General features: G+C 40.3%; 1 long non-coding RNA gene across 1 annotated transcript; it reads left to right on the top strand.

The window, feature by feature from the left end:
- The first annotated feature begins 10,713 nt into the window (after positions 1-10,713).
- Positions 10,714-16,334, top strand: LOC138990523 (uncharacterized). Its single transcript, XR_011466664.1, has 4 exons — positions 10,714-10,848; positions 11,066-11,156; positions 12,686-12,827; positions 13,109-16,334. It is a non-coding gene; the product is annotated as an uncharacterized lncRNA (long non-coding RNA).
- Positions 16,335-16,595: the final 261 nt, after the last annotated feature.

Raw genomic sequence — 16,595 nt, 5'->3', positions numbered from 1 at the left:
GGACACAGAAAAGATTTTAAAAATCATCTCCTATTAGTAATATCTTTAGAAAGATTCAACAAGATAATGGTTCTAAGAAATAAGAAAAGACTATGATTAGAAGGGATTTAAGAATTCTTGGATTTTTTTTTTTTTTCTCTTTTAATTTAAAAGCGATAGTTGTTACTGGTTCTTGAAGAAGTTTCTGCTCATGGGGATCTGAGAGTGATTCTCCCTAACTACCTTCTGTACATTCATTTTGCTGGGGCCAGTGGTTTGTCCTGTGACTCAGCTCTCTGATGGATTTAAGAAGAGTGGTTGATTTTCAGTTTGTTTAGCTTCTTTTCTTGTTTTATGGGTGAGACTGAAGACATCAATGAGCCAGAAACCATTTTTGTTCACATTTTTGGAATTTTTAGTAGAATGTACTTCAGAAATAGGAAAATAAAATTCCACTGAAGAGATTAAAGAACTAGACAAAGAAATCTGTCAGATTTTGGACAAAGAGATAAAGAAAGAGGAAATGAAACTAAACGGTCAATCAAGGAGTCAGGAGGAATCTACTCCAAAAAAGGAGAGAATCCAGGAAGTGGTGAGCTAATAAAAGAGAGTAGAATTTGCTGGAACTGAAGAAAGCCTCTAGACTAAATTGTGACAATGATGAGACCATGAAAAAGAATTGACATGTAGACACAGCTTTCTGAATTTTTAGCATGCAGAGGATAAAGGGCATATTTAAAGCCTCCAGAGAGAGGGAGGATAAATTTGCATTACTTGGAAAGAACAACATACTGGCACTGGGGGCTGGTTTCTTAACAGCAACAGCGAAGTTGGTGGAACCTTGCATCAAAGTTCTGGGGGTTCATCACTGGAATCTAGAATTCTGTCATCACAATGTCCACCAATTGAGAAAGTAAGAACTATCGCATTTCATCTGGGATTGTAAGTGGAAATATCAATAGCAATAATATAAAACAATGATCCCGGTCATGTACAAGATGGTAAGAATTGCTGGGTCCTGGAGGAAACTGGAGGATGTACAGGCTCTGCCCAGGGGTAGGTACACCCGAGGAAGCACCATGAAACTAAATCTAACAAACAGATGGGCAGGTGACTTCTGACTGCTCCTTGTGGACCAACCTGAAGGAATCAATTGTAAACAGTTGAACAGTGCTGCTATGAACATTGAACTGCATGTGTCTTTATGAATTAGTTTTTTTTGTTTTTTGAATATATACCCAGGAATTTCAAATCACGTTTCCAGTACTTTAAAGGCTTCATTTATATTAATTAATAATTAAATAGATTACAGTCATTTATATTACATACATCAATATTATGCTCCATAAGGGAATTTCCCCCAAAAATTATTGACTGTTTTTATATCTTCATACATTGGAAATAACAAAAAATGTTTTAAAAACACTCAATTCCAGAAATTTTATTTAATCAATCTTTTTACTAGTCACTCAATTAACCTAAGAGAATGATTTTTCCCTATGTTGAGATAGGAATAAAAATTGTTGAGAAGTACAGCTGCAAGGATTGGAGTATTTACATCTATTCTGGCAGAGTTACAGAAGCAAAGGATTAAAGTGAAAAATGGTATCAAATTACCATCCAGCACTGCCTGGAATGGTAACCAGGATGTCCTTTCTTGCAGAAAAAGACTTCAGTTCACTCCTTTCTCCCACCCTCTTTCTTCCATCTGCATTTAATGTGGCTGCTGAACTCTATTTCCCATAACCTTAGTGGTGATGAATCAAAAGGAAGTAAATATTTGCATTAGTATGGGAACTTTGTAAAAGAAGTACTCGCGGGATCCAGCTGAGGCTCCACTTCCTGGCAGAGAGGCTCCAGGCTCCAAGTGCCCCAGGTTTAAAATGCATGAAGCCCGCACTTGCAATGATATTTGAAAAGGGATTAAACTTTGTCATGAGTCATATGCTTAAGGTCTTTTCAGACAAAGGCTGCTAAAAATAGATGTTAAGAACAATATCTTTCATCTTGTTAATAACTCATTTTAGACAAAGTCCCATTCACTGCATGGAGAGGACCCTCTGACATTCTTATCTAAGACTGGAATTCCAAGCTCATCAGACTTTCCTGAGAAAGTCTATCCACACATGTAAAGGCGCTTTGGTTTGTTCACATTAACACTTAAGTTAGTTTAAGTTATCTATACTTAGGAAAACTCCATTGTCTCTGATTATCATTTGGAAAGTATTAATAGCAACAATTTCACCTTATTAAAAATGTCTAAATGATAACATTTATCAAGGAATAAGAGGCTAAGCGCATTACTCTGCAAATGTGAATTGCTTTTGACTCCAAAACTCCTGGAGGACTAATAATCTAGAAAAAATAAATGAATATGTTTGTCTCAAAAATTCCTGATCTACTATAATTTTATTTATTATTAAAATTTTAGATGATCATTATCCTGCCTTTTACAAGTTTTTATACTTAGAACTCAAAATCACAAATTTTCATATACACAAATGTCCATGTATGCGTTTACATAACATTGCAGCAGTGATCTTGTCTCCCGTTGTGACTCAGAGCTGATACTGTTAAATGTGAATGTGAAATGATGGTTAGATTTTCTGTGTCTTCTTTTGAGCTGTGGGAGTCTGTAGACCATGTTCAGATCCCCAGTGTGTCTTTGACTAAAATAGCAAATGCATTCTGTATTTTGTCCTGAAAATCCTTACAGCAGACAAGCTTCTCTATGTTATGTCTAGAGAAATCAGTTTGTCAGTTCTGACAGGTGGAATGTTCTGATTAGCTCCTCTTGGTAACACCCCACCCCCTCCATAATGGAGAGGCCTGCAGAGGTCTGGGAAGGGCTTGTCTGGCCTGTGTCCTCACATATTTGCATATTCCTGCTGGACCACAGGAAGGAGGGGCAGGGCGCAGGCTGGCAACCTGTCCCCCTGCAGCCTCAGAGCCTCCCAGTGAACAGTTGGGCTTCCTCACAACATGGTAGCCTCATACAGTGGGACATCACATGTGTGACCAGGATCCCAGAAGGCAAGTCCCCAAAGGCACACGCCTTTTCTGCTTTCGAAGCTACTATATCGACTCAGTGACTCAGGTCCCTCTAGACTCAATGCTGGAGAAATAGGCTTCACTTCTGAATGGGAGGGGAGTTGAAGTCACAAGACATGGGTGGACAGGAGACATTACTGTGGCCATCTTTGGAAAAATACAGTTAACAATGTTCTATGGGAAACATGACTGTTCTCTCAGAAAGGATTAAGCCATTTCCTTCTCTAACATGCATTAGAACCCTAAGTTTCCTCTAAAGTACAGCTGGTATGGTATAGATGATGCTCTCTTAAGTTAAAACCCAGCGTGAGGGAATGGAGGGAGTGACATGTCTCAGGAGCAGAATGTTCAGAAGAGAATATTTCAAATGATAAGATGGCTGCATAGTTGTGAACCTGTCAAAGAGCCATCTGAACCCTCACTGGTTCTGGGAAAGACAACTCAGTGATTAGTGGAAGACAGTGTTTCTTGGCCTCTTCTCTGTTTTAATCAAATGTTTCACTGAGAGCAGCAGAGACAGCCACCGTTCCTTTCAAACCCTAATGGTGAATGAAGCCAGGCACAGGAATAATCTCTCTGGCAGAAGCTGCTGGCTCTTCAAAACAGTCTGAGTCCCCTTTAAGCCACCGGAATGAAGACCGTATTTCCTGGACTACTGTGGCAGGCAGAATCTAAGATGCCCCAAGCCTCCTCCCTGCAGATCCAAGCCTCATAGAATCACCAGGATTGTGAAAATGATGGGTTAGCTCTCCCGTGATTGGATTAGGTTCTACGTACCTTGATTTTAAGACAGAGGATTATCCCAGGTGAACCTCACCTAACCAAGTGAACCCCACCTAACCAAGTGAACCCTTGGAAAGAATTGGGGTTCTCTGAATAAATGTTTGTGGCAGGAGAGAGACCATGAGGGGATTTCCCCGAGGCTTAACGTGAAGATGGAGAGGAGCACCCAGGACGGAATCTGGGGGCTCCAGAGTCGAGAACTGCAGCCAGCTCATGCCAGCAAATAGGTGGGGACCAGATTTTGGCCCTGCTAACAGGTATGTAGTGTAACAGAATCATGTGTTGTTGGGTTTTCCTAAAACTCAGCATTTTACAATTCTTTTTGGTTTGGATACACTTCCCATCCCCCATCTCTAAACCCCTTTATCCAAGATGTACCACTCTTACCTTGAGGAACACAAGTGTGGATTTATTGCTTTGGATCATAAAGTGAGTAGTCACTCAGTGGTGTCCAACTCTTTGTGATCCCATGGACTGTAGCCCACCAGGCTCCTCCATCCATGGAATTCTCTAGGCAAGAATGCTGGAGTGGGTAGCCATTTCCTTCTCCAGTGGATCTTCCCAACCCAGGATTGAACCCAGGTCTCCCGCGTTGCAGGCGGATTCTTTACTGTCTGAGCCACCAGGGAAGCCTTGGATTATAAAGTTCTGATCAAAGATAAATCTACAGCCATGTGCCACTGAGTGAAGATCATCAAAAGTGAGTTTGTTTCCACGATGGAGACGCCTTCTCTAAAGCCGTCCATCACAGAAATAAAAGTCTTCCTAAGTGTAATAAGGGGAAACAAATTAGTAACCCAAAATGCTACCCCCACTTCAGTGAGCTCTCTGTGTTTATTGTTATTTTTGGAGCAGCTTTCTTCATGAGGGAAAGAAGTACAAAGGGGGAGCATTGTCAAACTTGTGCGTTTTAATGAGATGATAGTAATCCAATAAGGAAGCAGTTGGATTATGATTCAGAAAACAAATACTATAGAATCTGAAAACTTAAAACATGTATTTTGGTGCTTTGACTTCAAAATGATCTAAAGGCAGAATTCAACTGCAGCTCTGCAGTGTGGGGCTCACAACCCCCTGTAGTTTATCCAGTGTTCTTGAACACTGAGTAACAAACTGTTAGGTGACCCCAGTGAATCATGCAATGTGGAGTTCTGTCCCCTTGTCTGTGTGTGGGTGGGACCTGTGACGTGTCTGTAACCAGGAGAGAATGGTGCAGATGACGAATGCCACTTTCTTGATTAGGTTACTGTGTGTGGTCAAGATGGTGGGGTGTCTTGTTCTTCAGGACTCGGTCTTGGACCAGAGTGAGACCACCTTGGAGAAGAGTGCTACCACACGGCTGGGGACCAGAGGCTGCGCCTCTAGGACTTGAAGCCTCTACCTGATAGGGAGTTAGAAGCCAGGGACATACGGCAGGAAAGAAAGGAATTCTGCCAACAGTCTGAATGTATGATCAGGGTTCCCTAGAGAAACAGAACCAGTAGGATAGAGAGACGTAAGAGGAGATGTACTATGGGAGCTAGCTCACGTCATTTTGGAAGTCCCACTATCCACTATCTGTAAGCTGGAGACCCAGGAAAGCCAGGAACGTAATTCAGCCCAAGTCAGAAGGTCTACAGACCTGGAAGGTGGCAGTGTAACTTCCAGCCTGAGGCCCATGGCCTGGAAAACTGGACCTTGCTGTCCAGAGAAGAAGAAGATGGATGTCCAGTCCCAGCAGACAGCAAGCATGGCCATCCTCTGCCTTATTGCTCCGTGTTTGGGTCACACCTAGCACATTGGGGAGTGTGCTCTTCCTCCCTCAAGTCTACAGATTCAAGCGCTAATCTCTCCCCAAAACACCCTCACAGATATGCCCAGAAATAATGTTTTCCAATTTTCCAAGGGATAATTTTGCTTCTTAACTTAGGTCTGCAACTGTTCACTCTCAGGTGAAAATTGCTGGCCATTGCATTTTGTAAAGCAACTACCATCGAGAAGGTGCCTGAAGGCCAGAGCCCACTTGCACATCAAATGCTGGCCCACAGCCTCCGTCCGTAGGGCGCTTTCCTGTGGTCAACTTTGGGTCATTGTAGCCACCTCACCCAGCAGCAGAGCAGCCAGACAGGCAGAGCCTGTTATTTTCTTCATCTTTGTTTCTCAGATGCTCTCTTGTGAAGGGATCTCAGGAGAAATGTCAGGAAGATTTCATGGACATTTTGTGCAAATCAGTCAAGAATTTTTAAATGTTCTCTCTCCATGTATATACATATGTGGGATCTTTCAGTTTTCTTCCTCAGTTTCCAGTAAGAATACTTAACTATAGCTTTCACTCTGAGATTTATTTTTAGGCAGTATTAAGTTGCCTTATGATTTTGACATATGACATATAAGTATATGACAATAAGTAAAGAAATAAATAATAAGTAAAAAGAATTTTACTTCTGAAATACCTTTTGGTGTAAATATATATACATTTTACAGGAGGGTCAAATGGGCTCATTTGCAATGTTATCCCAAAGTTCTTTGTGCTTTGTCTCCAAACCCAATGGTTTTTAGACCTTTGTTCTTACTTAGCTGATGGCGCAACATTTTCCATATGAACGTGTTCTATGAAGTCAGCTCAGATTTTATAAGACTTTAATTTATGTACTAAGTATATCTTAACAGGTACTTAAAGTGCGATGGTTGAATTACAGGTAGAAAAAGGGAACAGGCAAATTGCAGTTTAGTATAATAAAGTTTCATATAACCATATCAATATTAGACTTTAAACCAACAGGAAACTAATTTAGGACACTAAATACATACCAGCGTGACATGAGTCATTTCCCCTCCACTAAGGCAGCCCAAACCCTCACTTCCTGTCCTGGGGTATATCTGCACAAACTAGCAGATTTCACATCTCAATTCTGTGTGCTTAAGTTCCTCAAAAAAAATCTCAGTTCAAGTTTGTTCCTTCAGCGGAATTTTAAATAATTCCAAGAATGAGAGTAACTAACACCAAGTATCAGATAGTAGTAGAACAGTTTCACTTTCAACAATGAAATTAGACACCAGTTAAAATGTGCAGGTATTGTGAAAGGAAAAGTGAAGAAGTATTTGTGCCTTAACAAAATAAAAAGATTTGCACTGAACTAAGACACACAGAGACACACAGACACATACAGACAGACACACACACATACAAACATAGCAACACAAAAACAGACACACTGACAAGCACAAACACAGCAACACAGATGTACACACACACAGACACACGTAGACAGGCATAAACATAGCAACATGCAGACACACACGAACATGGCAGCACAGAAGCAGACACAGAGAGACAACACAGCAACAGACACACATGCACAGACAGAAACAAGCACACACACGTGCGCAAACAGTAACACAGACATATATGTATATATACATAGGCACACAGAAACAGACACACACACGCTATGATGAGGAATGCCCCTCCACTTCCATTTCATGATAACACTAAGAACCTAATACTTTCTTCAACACATTAGCCCATTTTATGTTCAAAAGTGAAAGGAAAAAATTGTCATGCTTTTGAGACTCTAACACCTTTTCATTTCGGCCTTAATGAACTGCCTGCTCTGCCCTCTCGTTTCCTTCCAGGCAAGGATCCTGTCATGTTCAGGTATTTCCCCACCAGTTAGACCTTTCTTCTTCTGCGTGACGTATCACACCATTGGCTTGTGAGCGTCGTATATTGATGGCACATGGCACATAACTACACAGGCTCCTTTAGGGCCACTTACAAGGAGGTTTTTCAGAGAACGAGTTTGGACACCAACCAGAGTGATCACAGCTTGTCTGTGGACCAACCTTAGCTGGATATCAGTTACACGATATGCTACATTTGTGAACCTGGTAGGCAGAAATGAGTTCAGTGTTTTCAAATAATAATTAAGGCACAAATATTCATTAATTGTCTATTATAGGGTCTAAGAATGAAAGAACGCAAAGATGAGTGGTCTATGTCCCTCCTCCAAGGAGTTTAATTATTAATTGGACTGAAAAGACATGTACTTTTTTTGCAACCCTATGATGAAAACATTGTGAAAAACATGGACTAAATCATCAGATGGTCAGGAGAAATAACTCACTGCTAAAAAATTCAGAAACTACAGAACGATGGCAAAGATGTTTTCTCACAAAGCTATTTGGTAGTTTAAATGTTTTAAATTTGGCATGTGGGCACCTTTTAGAAAAGTTTCAAAATATCAAATTTGATTCTGAGCCTGGATGGATTTGATAACTCTGTGGAAGACATAACGATTCTTGCTTTGTTAAGGAAATAGAAGGCATTTGCAATGCCATGTTGCTCCGGCACCATCTCTACTGAAACACCTCCTTCTACTGTCCCAGTACATCCATGCCTGGATTCACCCATGGGAAAAGGCAGGACTGCTGCATCAATGGCTGTGCTGAATGACATTGCTCTCCTTTGTCTAAAATGTCCACAGAGCCTAAGCCAGGAAACCTGCCGCTTGTTACCAGCCAGACCAAAGAAGTTGTTTTCCTCAGGCCCATGTGTGCAATCTCAAAATTCAGTTTGAAGACAAACATTTCTTTTTCTCATTACATTATTATTTAGAAAAACTTACTATATTGTAAGTAACTGCCCAATTGTCCACTTCCCTCATTAGACAACAATGTCTCTAAAGTCAGTCACTGTGGTTTATTCACCATTGTTTCCCTGGAATAAAAATTATTTTGAGCCTATTTCATATCATTCACAAAAATGAATTCCAGATGGGTTACAGATACAAATGTGAAAGGAAAACAAAAAAACCCTAAAAGAAAATGTGAGGATATCTTCATGCCCTTGGGAGTGAGTAAAGAGTTCTTAAAAAGAAGATCTGAATATAAAGGGAAAATTTGTAAACTTGCCCTCATATGATTAAGAACTTTCATCAAAAGATGCCATTAGCAGAATGAAAGAGCAAGCCACAGACTAGGAGAAGATATTTGCAATTCAAATGGCACCAAGGATTTATGTCCAGAATATATAAAGAAGTTCTACAAATCAATAAAAAAGACAGACAATCCCATGGAAATACACTCCAGAGAACTGAACAGCCACTTCACAAAAGAGGTTCTACAAACAGCCAATAAATATATGAAAAAGTGTCCACCTCATTAATCACAAAGAAATGCAGCTTAGAGCCAACGAGATCCCACCAGGCACCAGCCAACTGAAGTGGCTGGAATGCGGGTTGGGCAGCAGGCAGACCAGCTTGTACTCTCAGCCACTGCTGATGGAAGGAAATACCCACGGGTGAAACTGCTCTGTGGTTGCATTCTGAAACAGGATATAAACAGAGGGTGTCACCAGCAATTCTGCTCCTAGGAACGTATCCCACCAAAATGAGGACACACGTTCACCCAGAGATACATCCAAGAATCTTTACATCGGAACTCTTCATGCCAACTCCAAGGGCCAACCAACACATTTAGGAGGGATAAAAGGATTGTGGTTTATTCAAACGCTGGGAAAGCTTCCTAACAATTTTGAAATGCAGAGAGTCATCTCACGTGTTAAAGTCCAGATAACAGAAGCCTTTGGGGGAGGGCAGGGACCTGGGGCTGAGGGTGGTGTTTTATTTCCTGATCTGCATGGGGGTGACACGGATGCATTTGCTTTGGCAGAATTTTTCACTTCGTGTACGTCAGTTGTACACATTTTTATGACTAACTTGTCCACTTTTCAGTATGGGAGCTATACTGTGGCAAATTTCACTAAAATTATTTGCTTGTGCTCAATGGCAATTAAAATTCTAAAATTATTTTCTAAATCAGTGGTTCCCAACCTTTTCGTGGAAGACAATTTTTCCACAGATGGGAGCAGAGGCATGGTTTCAGGATGATTCAAGTGTCTTATATTTATTGTGCACTTTATTTCTATTATTATTGCATCAGCTCCACCTCAGATCATCAGGCATTAGATCCCAGAGGTTGGGGACCCCGTTCTAAATAAAGAAATGACAATGCCATGAGAAACCAACTGATTTGGATGTGATGAACAAGAAAGAAGAGTAAGAGCTTGGTGAGGTCACACATTCCCCATCACTCTGGAGAGATGGAACGGGGGTTCCATGCTGGTTAGACGGAGCAGTCTGAGTTTTTTTGCCCCATCATAGATCGTTTTCATAATGATGTGTTTATAAGACTTCTTCTGCTTCTTCCATGCCTGTTAAAGATGCTGACATTAAGAGGCTGCATTGAAGTAGGAAGAGGAGCTCTGGGATGCAAGGGTGACTGTGGGCTATAGCGGGCCTGTGACCTCACAATGTTTACCAGCCACTGTTCACCTCGGTCATTCATCTGCCAAGTGCTTGGAGCCATCTCAGCTATGAAAACTGCCATATGGGCCCCAACTCTATTCTTTTTTCTGTTCATCATATTTGATTAATATCATTTGAAATATCATTAAGTAATTTTAATGCAGGTGTGTGGATCTGAAGCTACTCTAGAGCTTTCCTGACATAAACATTGACAAATTACGTGCGATTTTAAGTTTGCGCAAGTGATTAATCTGCTCTTCTGTGGTTGAAATTAATTATTACTTTCATATTTACATGACTCATTCTGATATGTCCGATCATTAACACGCTACCATTTACCCCGTATCATTTTTAAACACAATATTGTATATTTAATGTACAACGAGGACAAAGAACAAGAGGGAATCAGATCGGAACTTTCATATTAGGTGATGTTATTAAAATTTTTATGTATTCTGTCTTCATAGAAGCTAATGGGATAGTATCATCACTATAATTAAGTGGACTGGTATATACTTTCCCCCAGTTTATCTGTAAGTGCTAGCATGATTTACTTATGAAAAATATATTTGGAAATTTCCACTTCCTCTTACAAGCTCTCTTATGGGAGTAAGTACAGAGGAGGCTTTTAGAAGGTCGCACGTATTCAGTAGGAAAATTCAGGGACCGGAGGGCTGACAGCCAACCTCGCAGGACCTGTTTGTGACTTCCTGCTGGTGGGAGGACTCACCTGCACCAGGTCAGACAGGTGGGTGTTCATCTTGCTTTCCAAGGAATGAGGCTCTGTAACTTGGGAACAATCTATGATGCTGGGGCACCTTTATCATTTGAGAACACATAGTAAAAATAACTTCAGTCCAAGCTAGAGCAAAAGCGTCCATTTATCAGGAGCCTATGCGGTCCTGAGCATTGTTTAGGTTCTCTACTTACACTGTCTTATATTTATTGTCATTTCCTTCTTATAGTCAACAAAACGGAGGCTTATGTCGCCTAAGGCTGGAGCTGGACTGGGTCTGCATGCTGGTGAGGAAAGTGAGATCTGCGTGTGGTGAGAATGTGAGTGATGAGAATAAAACTTAATATACTCATGTAAATGTCCTTGCTTTGGGGGCGGGGGCAGGAAATTGTATGCATTGTTGCCTGCCTTGGCAGATACAGGTAGGCAGACTCTATATTGAGTGACTTCTAGCTGTTTTAGGTTAAAGCTGATCCTTCAGGGGTTCCTGCTGAAGGGTGTCAGTTCTTGTTTTCTGCAGCTACGCTTGGGCATAGTGGAAAGGCACGGAGTGTCCCGTGAGACACTGATGGACATGGACAGCCTTGCAGGTGGATTGCTGAAGAACAATTATTAAATGATACCAGCTGGATTTTCACTGTTATTCCCTGCATCTGTGTATTCGGTTCGGCTAATGTACGTTGCCATGTTGCTTCAGGTCCAAGGATCCTTTCCTTGGCGGCACTGAGTCCACCAACAAGTCTGTTAAGTGCGTTCTTCACCTGTGGTATCCTGGAACTCGCACTTTTTGGGTCAGCATGGTATTTGACCCTTTCTTACAATTTCCATCTCTGCTGAAACCCACCATCCCTTCACGTCCATGGTCTGTCTTTTCCACCAGAGCCTGTAACTCACGAGTCACCATTATTTAAAGATACCGTCTGAGGGTGACAACAGCGGGGCCACTGGAGTCTATTCTGCTGGCCCTGTTGTCTCATGAAGATGGCCTGTGTCTTTTTTCCTTGCCTTTTCCCCATTACTTTTAAATGAATGCTTGCTATTAGGTGTGGAGAGTCAGACTGAAACCTGGCGTGCCCCTTCTGCTGAGCTGTTGAGATGGGAGGCTGAGTTATCCTCAGCTCTAGGAGCTGGGCTGTGTTGGTCCAGGTGTTGTTCTGGCCCCTTCTGACCAGTAGCTCTGAATTCCTCCAGAATTCCCCTGAGCTGAGGCTGGACCAGTGGACAGAGCTTTCTGTGGTCCAGCTGCACCCCCAGCATCCAGGTTTCCTGGTGTTTCTGAGCAGGGATGGTCCTCTCTGGGCTCTCACGCTGTCTGGTAGTAGATCGCACTGCTTGTGAACAGTTAGTTTTCTGATTTCCTCTAAGTTCTCATTATTAAACTAAAAAAACCCTAATGGCTTTTATATTTTACCTTATATTCATTCACCTTACTGAATTCTTCTACTAATTCCAATTGTTTAGAAAGAGCTTTTTGGATTTTCTAGTTACAGAATCATCTCATAAAAAAGGAGGTATTTTTATCTTTTGAAACACCACACGACTTATTAAATACTTTAATTACAGTGACTAGATCCTTGAAGACAATATTTAATTATAATTGTAATAGTAAGGATACATCTCTAATGTCTAACTTTAATTAAAATAGATTCTGCATTTTACCCTTTAAAATAATAATTCCAACTGTTTTGTGTAAATAGTTATTATTGTACTTACACAGTTCACATATACTCTTCTTTTTTCAAACAAAGTCAAAGAGGAATGGTTAAAGAGAACTGGTATTTAACAAGTTTTAACACTATGTAAATTTTCTCTTTTATGTCTGCATGATGGAACCCACATGACCGAGCAGTGATTCATCTTTGTGCCGGCTCCATGCCCACACTTGCCCTGGCTGAATGTAGCTGAAGAATAATAAATGCACCTGAGATGAATTCTCCCTTACCTTTCCAGGTGGCTCAGTGGTAAAGAATCTGTTTGCCAATGCAGGAGATGTGAGTTCAGTCCCTGGGTGGGGAAGCTCCCCTGGAGAAGGAAATGGCAACCCACTCCAGTGTTCTTGCCTGGGAAATCCGATGGACAGAGGAGCCTGGTGGGCTACAGTCCATGGAACCGTGGAGTGGGACACAGCTGAGCACACTCACACAGACCACCACCATCCTGGATTCCCAGAGTCCTCTCACTCTCCCCCTCCCCTTCTCTTCCCCCTCTCAAACTCTCACCCTCTTCCTCCATTCTCACCCTGGTGGATTGTATCCCTTTGGGTCTCTCTCAGGAACGGGATGCCATCCGAGGAGGGTATCCACCTCTCACGCGGACCACCTACAAGCATCTCCATGTCCTCCTGTCAAGATCAGCGAAGCCGCCTCCCCTCTGGCACGTGTCTTAGACCCCTCGCCCCAGTTGGTCCAGGGACTTGCTCTAGGAATGCTTCCTCTTTTTTCTCATTAATTAATCTTCCCTATCTATATGTAAACATGCTGTTATCTGATCATAAACAGATAAAAATCTCTATTTTCCTGTCTCAGTATTGCCTCACTTTCTCCATTCCTTAAAGTAAAGCTCTCCTGAGTTGTCTAAACTGCCTTTCTCCATTTCACATCTCCCTCTGAGCAGGTCTCTGACCTCCAGGGTTCCACTAAGACAACTCTTATCTTAGATTCCCCCTTACCTATTTAAACCATCTTGGAAATCTCCTCCAGCTTTAGGTTACCAGGGGTAGCTCAAGACTACAAAACTGCCATTTCCAGCCAGGAAAGTCCCTCCAGGGGCTTCTTAAAAGACATACTCATTATTGTCTCTGATGCCCAGTTACCTCCCTGACCACATCATCTTCATACTCTCCCCAGGGGTTGTTTTTATCCAGACCCATGTCTCCATGTTGCCCCTGAGGCTTTACCCTGGCTTCACCCTCTGAGTCAGGCTCCCCACCCATCTCCTCGGTCACATACACCTGGTCTGGTCTTGACTAGCAACTGGCGAGTTTCCTTCTCTGACAAATCTAAATAGACCTCTCTGTCTACATCCTGTCTTTAATTCTCCTCCATTTTCACTTACTACCATCTAACATCATAGGTATATATCGTCTATTCATTTTGTTTGTTGTCGTGAGACAGGTTAGATGCTCATCTAAAAAAAAAGTTCACCAAATTAGGAAAATAATGCAGGAATACATTTCTAATACTTCAATAAGTTTTTTTTCTGTCTTCATAAATCAGACCCATTTATGATTTTCCTATATTGTTATATTTTATCAGAATTTTGAAAGAGTTATGGTACCTTTGGGAAGTGAATTGGGAGGCCTTTCATCTCTGTTCTGAGGCCTGGGATAATTTAACTTTGAGAAGCCTCTCTCTTGAAGGTTATATAAATTCATGTTACATAAAACTCAGCTGGGACTCCATCTGTCCTTGGTGTCTTTTTCAATGGTAGATCTTTAAGTGTCTTTTTCTAAACTCTCTTATGGTAACTGATGTATTTAAGTTTCCCCTTCCTTTCTTTTTGGGTGAATTTTGGCAATATATATTTTGCTGGGAAGTCATCCATTTCCTCTAAATTTTCAAATGTCTTGTCAGAAAGTTTCATATATACATATATTTTTATGACTGCTTTAATCACTTCTACCTCTATAGTTATAGTTATTTCTTGTTTCTCTCTCCTAGCTTGGTGCATTTTTTGCCTTCTCTTTCTGCTTTAAACAAGCTCATGAAGCATTCATATAAATAAACTGACTCAGATTTGAATTTTAAAATTTCTGCTACCTTTAAAAATTTTCCCCAGTTTTAGCTTTTGTAATGAATTTTTTTCCTCTTTGTTTTGGGTTTAAATTATTTTATATATTCATAGGATGAGCACAACTCTATTCTTTAACTTTCTTTGTAGATAATGACAATATTTCATGTCAATTTTTTTCTTTTTCTGAAAACTACTTTCATTCTGTCCCACAGGTTTAGCTGTGAAGATAGTTCCTCTTCATAACTTTTTACATCCTTGTAATTTTCCTTTTGATTTTCTCTTTGTCCAAGAGTTATCTGTCTAGGAATGGTCTCCTTAATCCCCCAGGGATTCTGATTATTGGTCCCTTTATATTATTAATTATTTCTGATCTTATTAGTTCATGTTCACAGAATGAACTCAATAAAGTTTTTTTTTTTTTTTAATGTACTTTGGCATTCTTTTGAGCTAAGAAAGTAATTTATTTTATAAATGTTCCATGAACATGGGCATTAAAAAAATCTTTTTAAGGAATATGAGATTTCATATATACCAATTAAACCATACATACTTATTTTACTATTTAGTTATTTCATAGAATTATTTTTGTCTTTTAAATCTGTCCAAGTCTCAAATAAGCAGTTTAAAATATCTCACTCAAATGATAATATTAACAGTTTAATTTTTGCTTTATTTGCTTAGGTTTGTATGGTTTGGTACATATGAAAAACAGAAAATTCCTCTTTATTTCTTTGTGTTTTTAATTCTAAAGTTAACATTTTCCTAGAGTGTAGTTCTAACTTTCATTTTTGTTTCCATTTGTAGAATATCTGTTTATTGCCCACCCAGAGCTTGCTATTATAATGCATTTGCTATTTGGTGTCAGTATTTCCCCAAGAATTCTTTCATATGGAGTGTGAGGCTGGGGTATATTTTCCAAATAACCACATATTCACATTTTGAATATGGTTTTGAATAATGGTGGATATTTCTCAGATATTATATAAAGATGTTTTTCTAGTATCATCTAGAATCCCTTTGATCAATAGGTTTAGGATGCTTTAATGTCTTCTCATATTTATTTCTGTTTATTTCTTACAACTCATGATTTTCCTTATCTGAGGCATATCTGGGAAACTTTTCAAAGTCCATTAATGTCTTCTTTTCCTTCTAGAACTCCTGTTTTTCTCTCAGTCTTCTTTAGGATTACTTTCCTCTACTGCCTGTGATTCCATCTCTACAATTTTGAAACATCTTTTATAAAAAAGAGTGAAATAATGCCATTTGCAAAAACAATGGATGGGCCTAGAGACTGTCAGGCTAAATGAAGGAAGTCAGAAAGAAAAAGACAAATACCATGGGATGTCACTTTTGCATGGGGGCTTTCCAGGTGGCACAGTGGTAACAAATCTGCTTGCCAACACAGGAGTCTTGAGGGACATGGATTCAATCCCTGGGTTGGGAAGATCCCCTGGAAAAGGAAAGGACAACCCAATCCAGTGTTCTGTACTGGAGAATCCCATGGACAGAGGAGCCTGGTGGGCTACTGTCCATGGGATCACAAAGAGTCAGACAGGACTAAAGCAACTCAGTACATCACTTGTATGTGGAATCTACATATGACAAAACATATGAAACAGAAAGAGACTCACAGACATAGGAAACAGACTGGTGGTTGCCAAGGGGGAGGGATGGATTGGGAGTTTGGAATTAGCAGATGCAGATACACAACAAGTCCCACAGTAGAACACAGGGAGCTGTATTCAATATCCTATGGTAAACTGCAATGGAAAAATATGAAGAAGAAGATATATATATATATATATATATATATATATATGTATAACTGAATTACTTTGTTGTACAGAGGAAATAAGCATAATATTGTAAATCAACTATACTTCAATGAAATAAATTTTAAAAAATTAAGGCAATAGCATATGTTCTGAGTACACTGGTTGGCTCAGACTGCACCTGAGTCAATGGGATCATATTCCTATCTTCCAAGCAGAGCGGGCAGGAAGAATTAAGTGAAGGCAATCGGTCTG

The sequence above is a fragment of the Bos mutus genome, chromosome 13 (assembly GCF_027580195.1).
Source record: "Bos mutus isolate GX-2022 chromosome 13, NWIPB_WYAK_1.1, whole genome shotgun sequence".
NCBI lineage: Eukaryota > Metazoa > Chordata > Mammalia > Artiodactyla > Bovidae > Bos > Bos mutus.
This window is presented reverse-complemented; position numbering and strand designations above follow the sequence as displayed.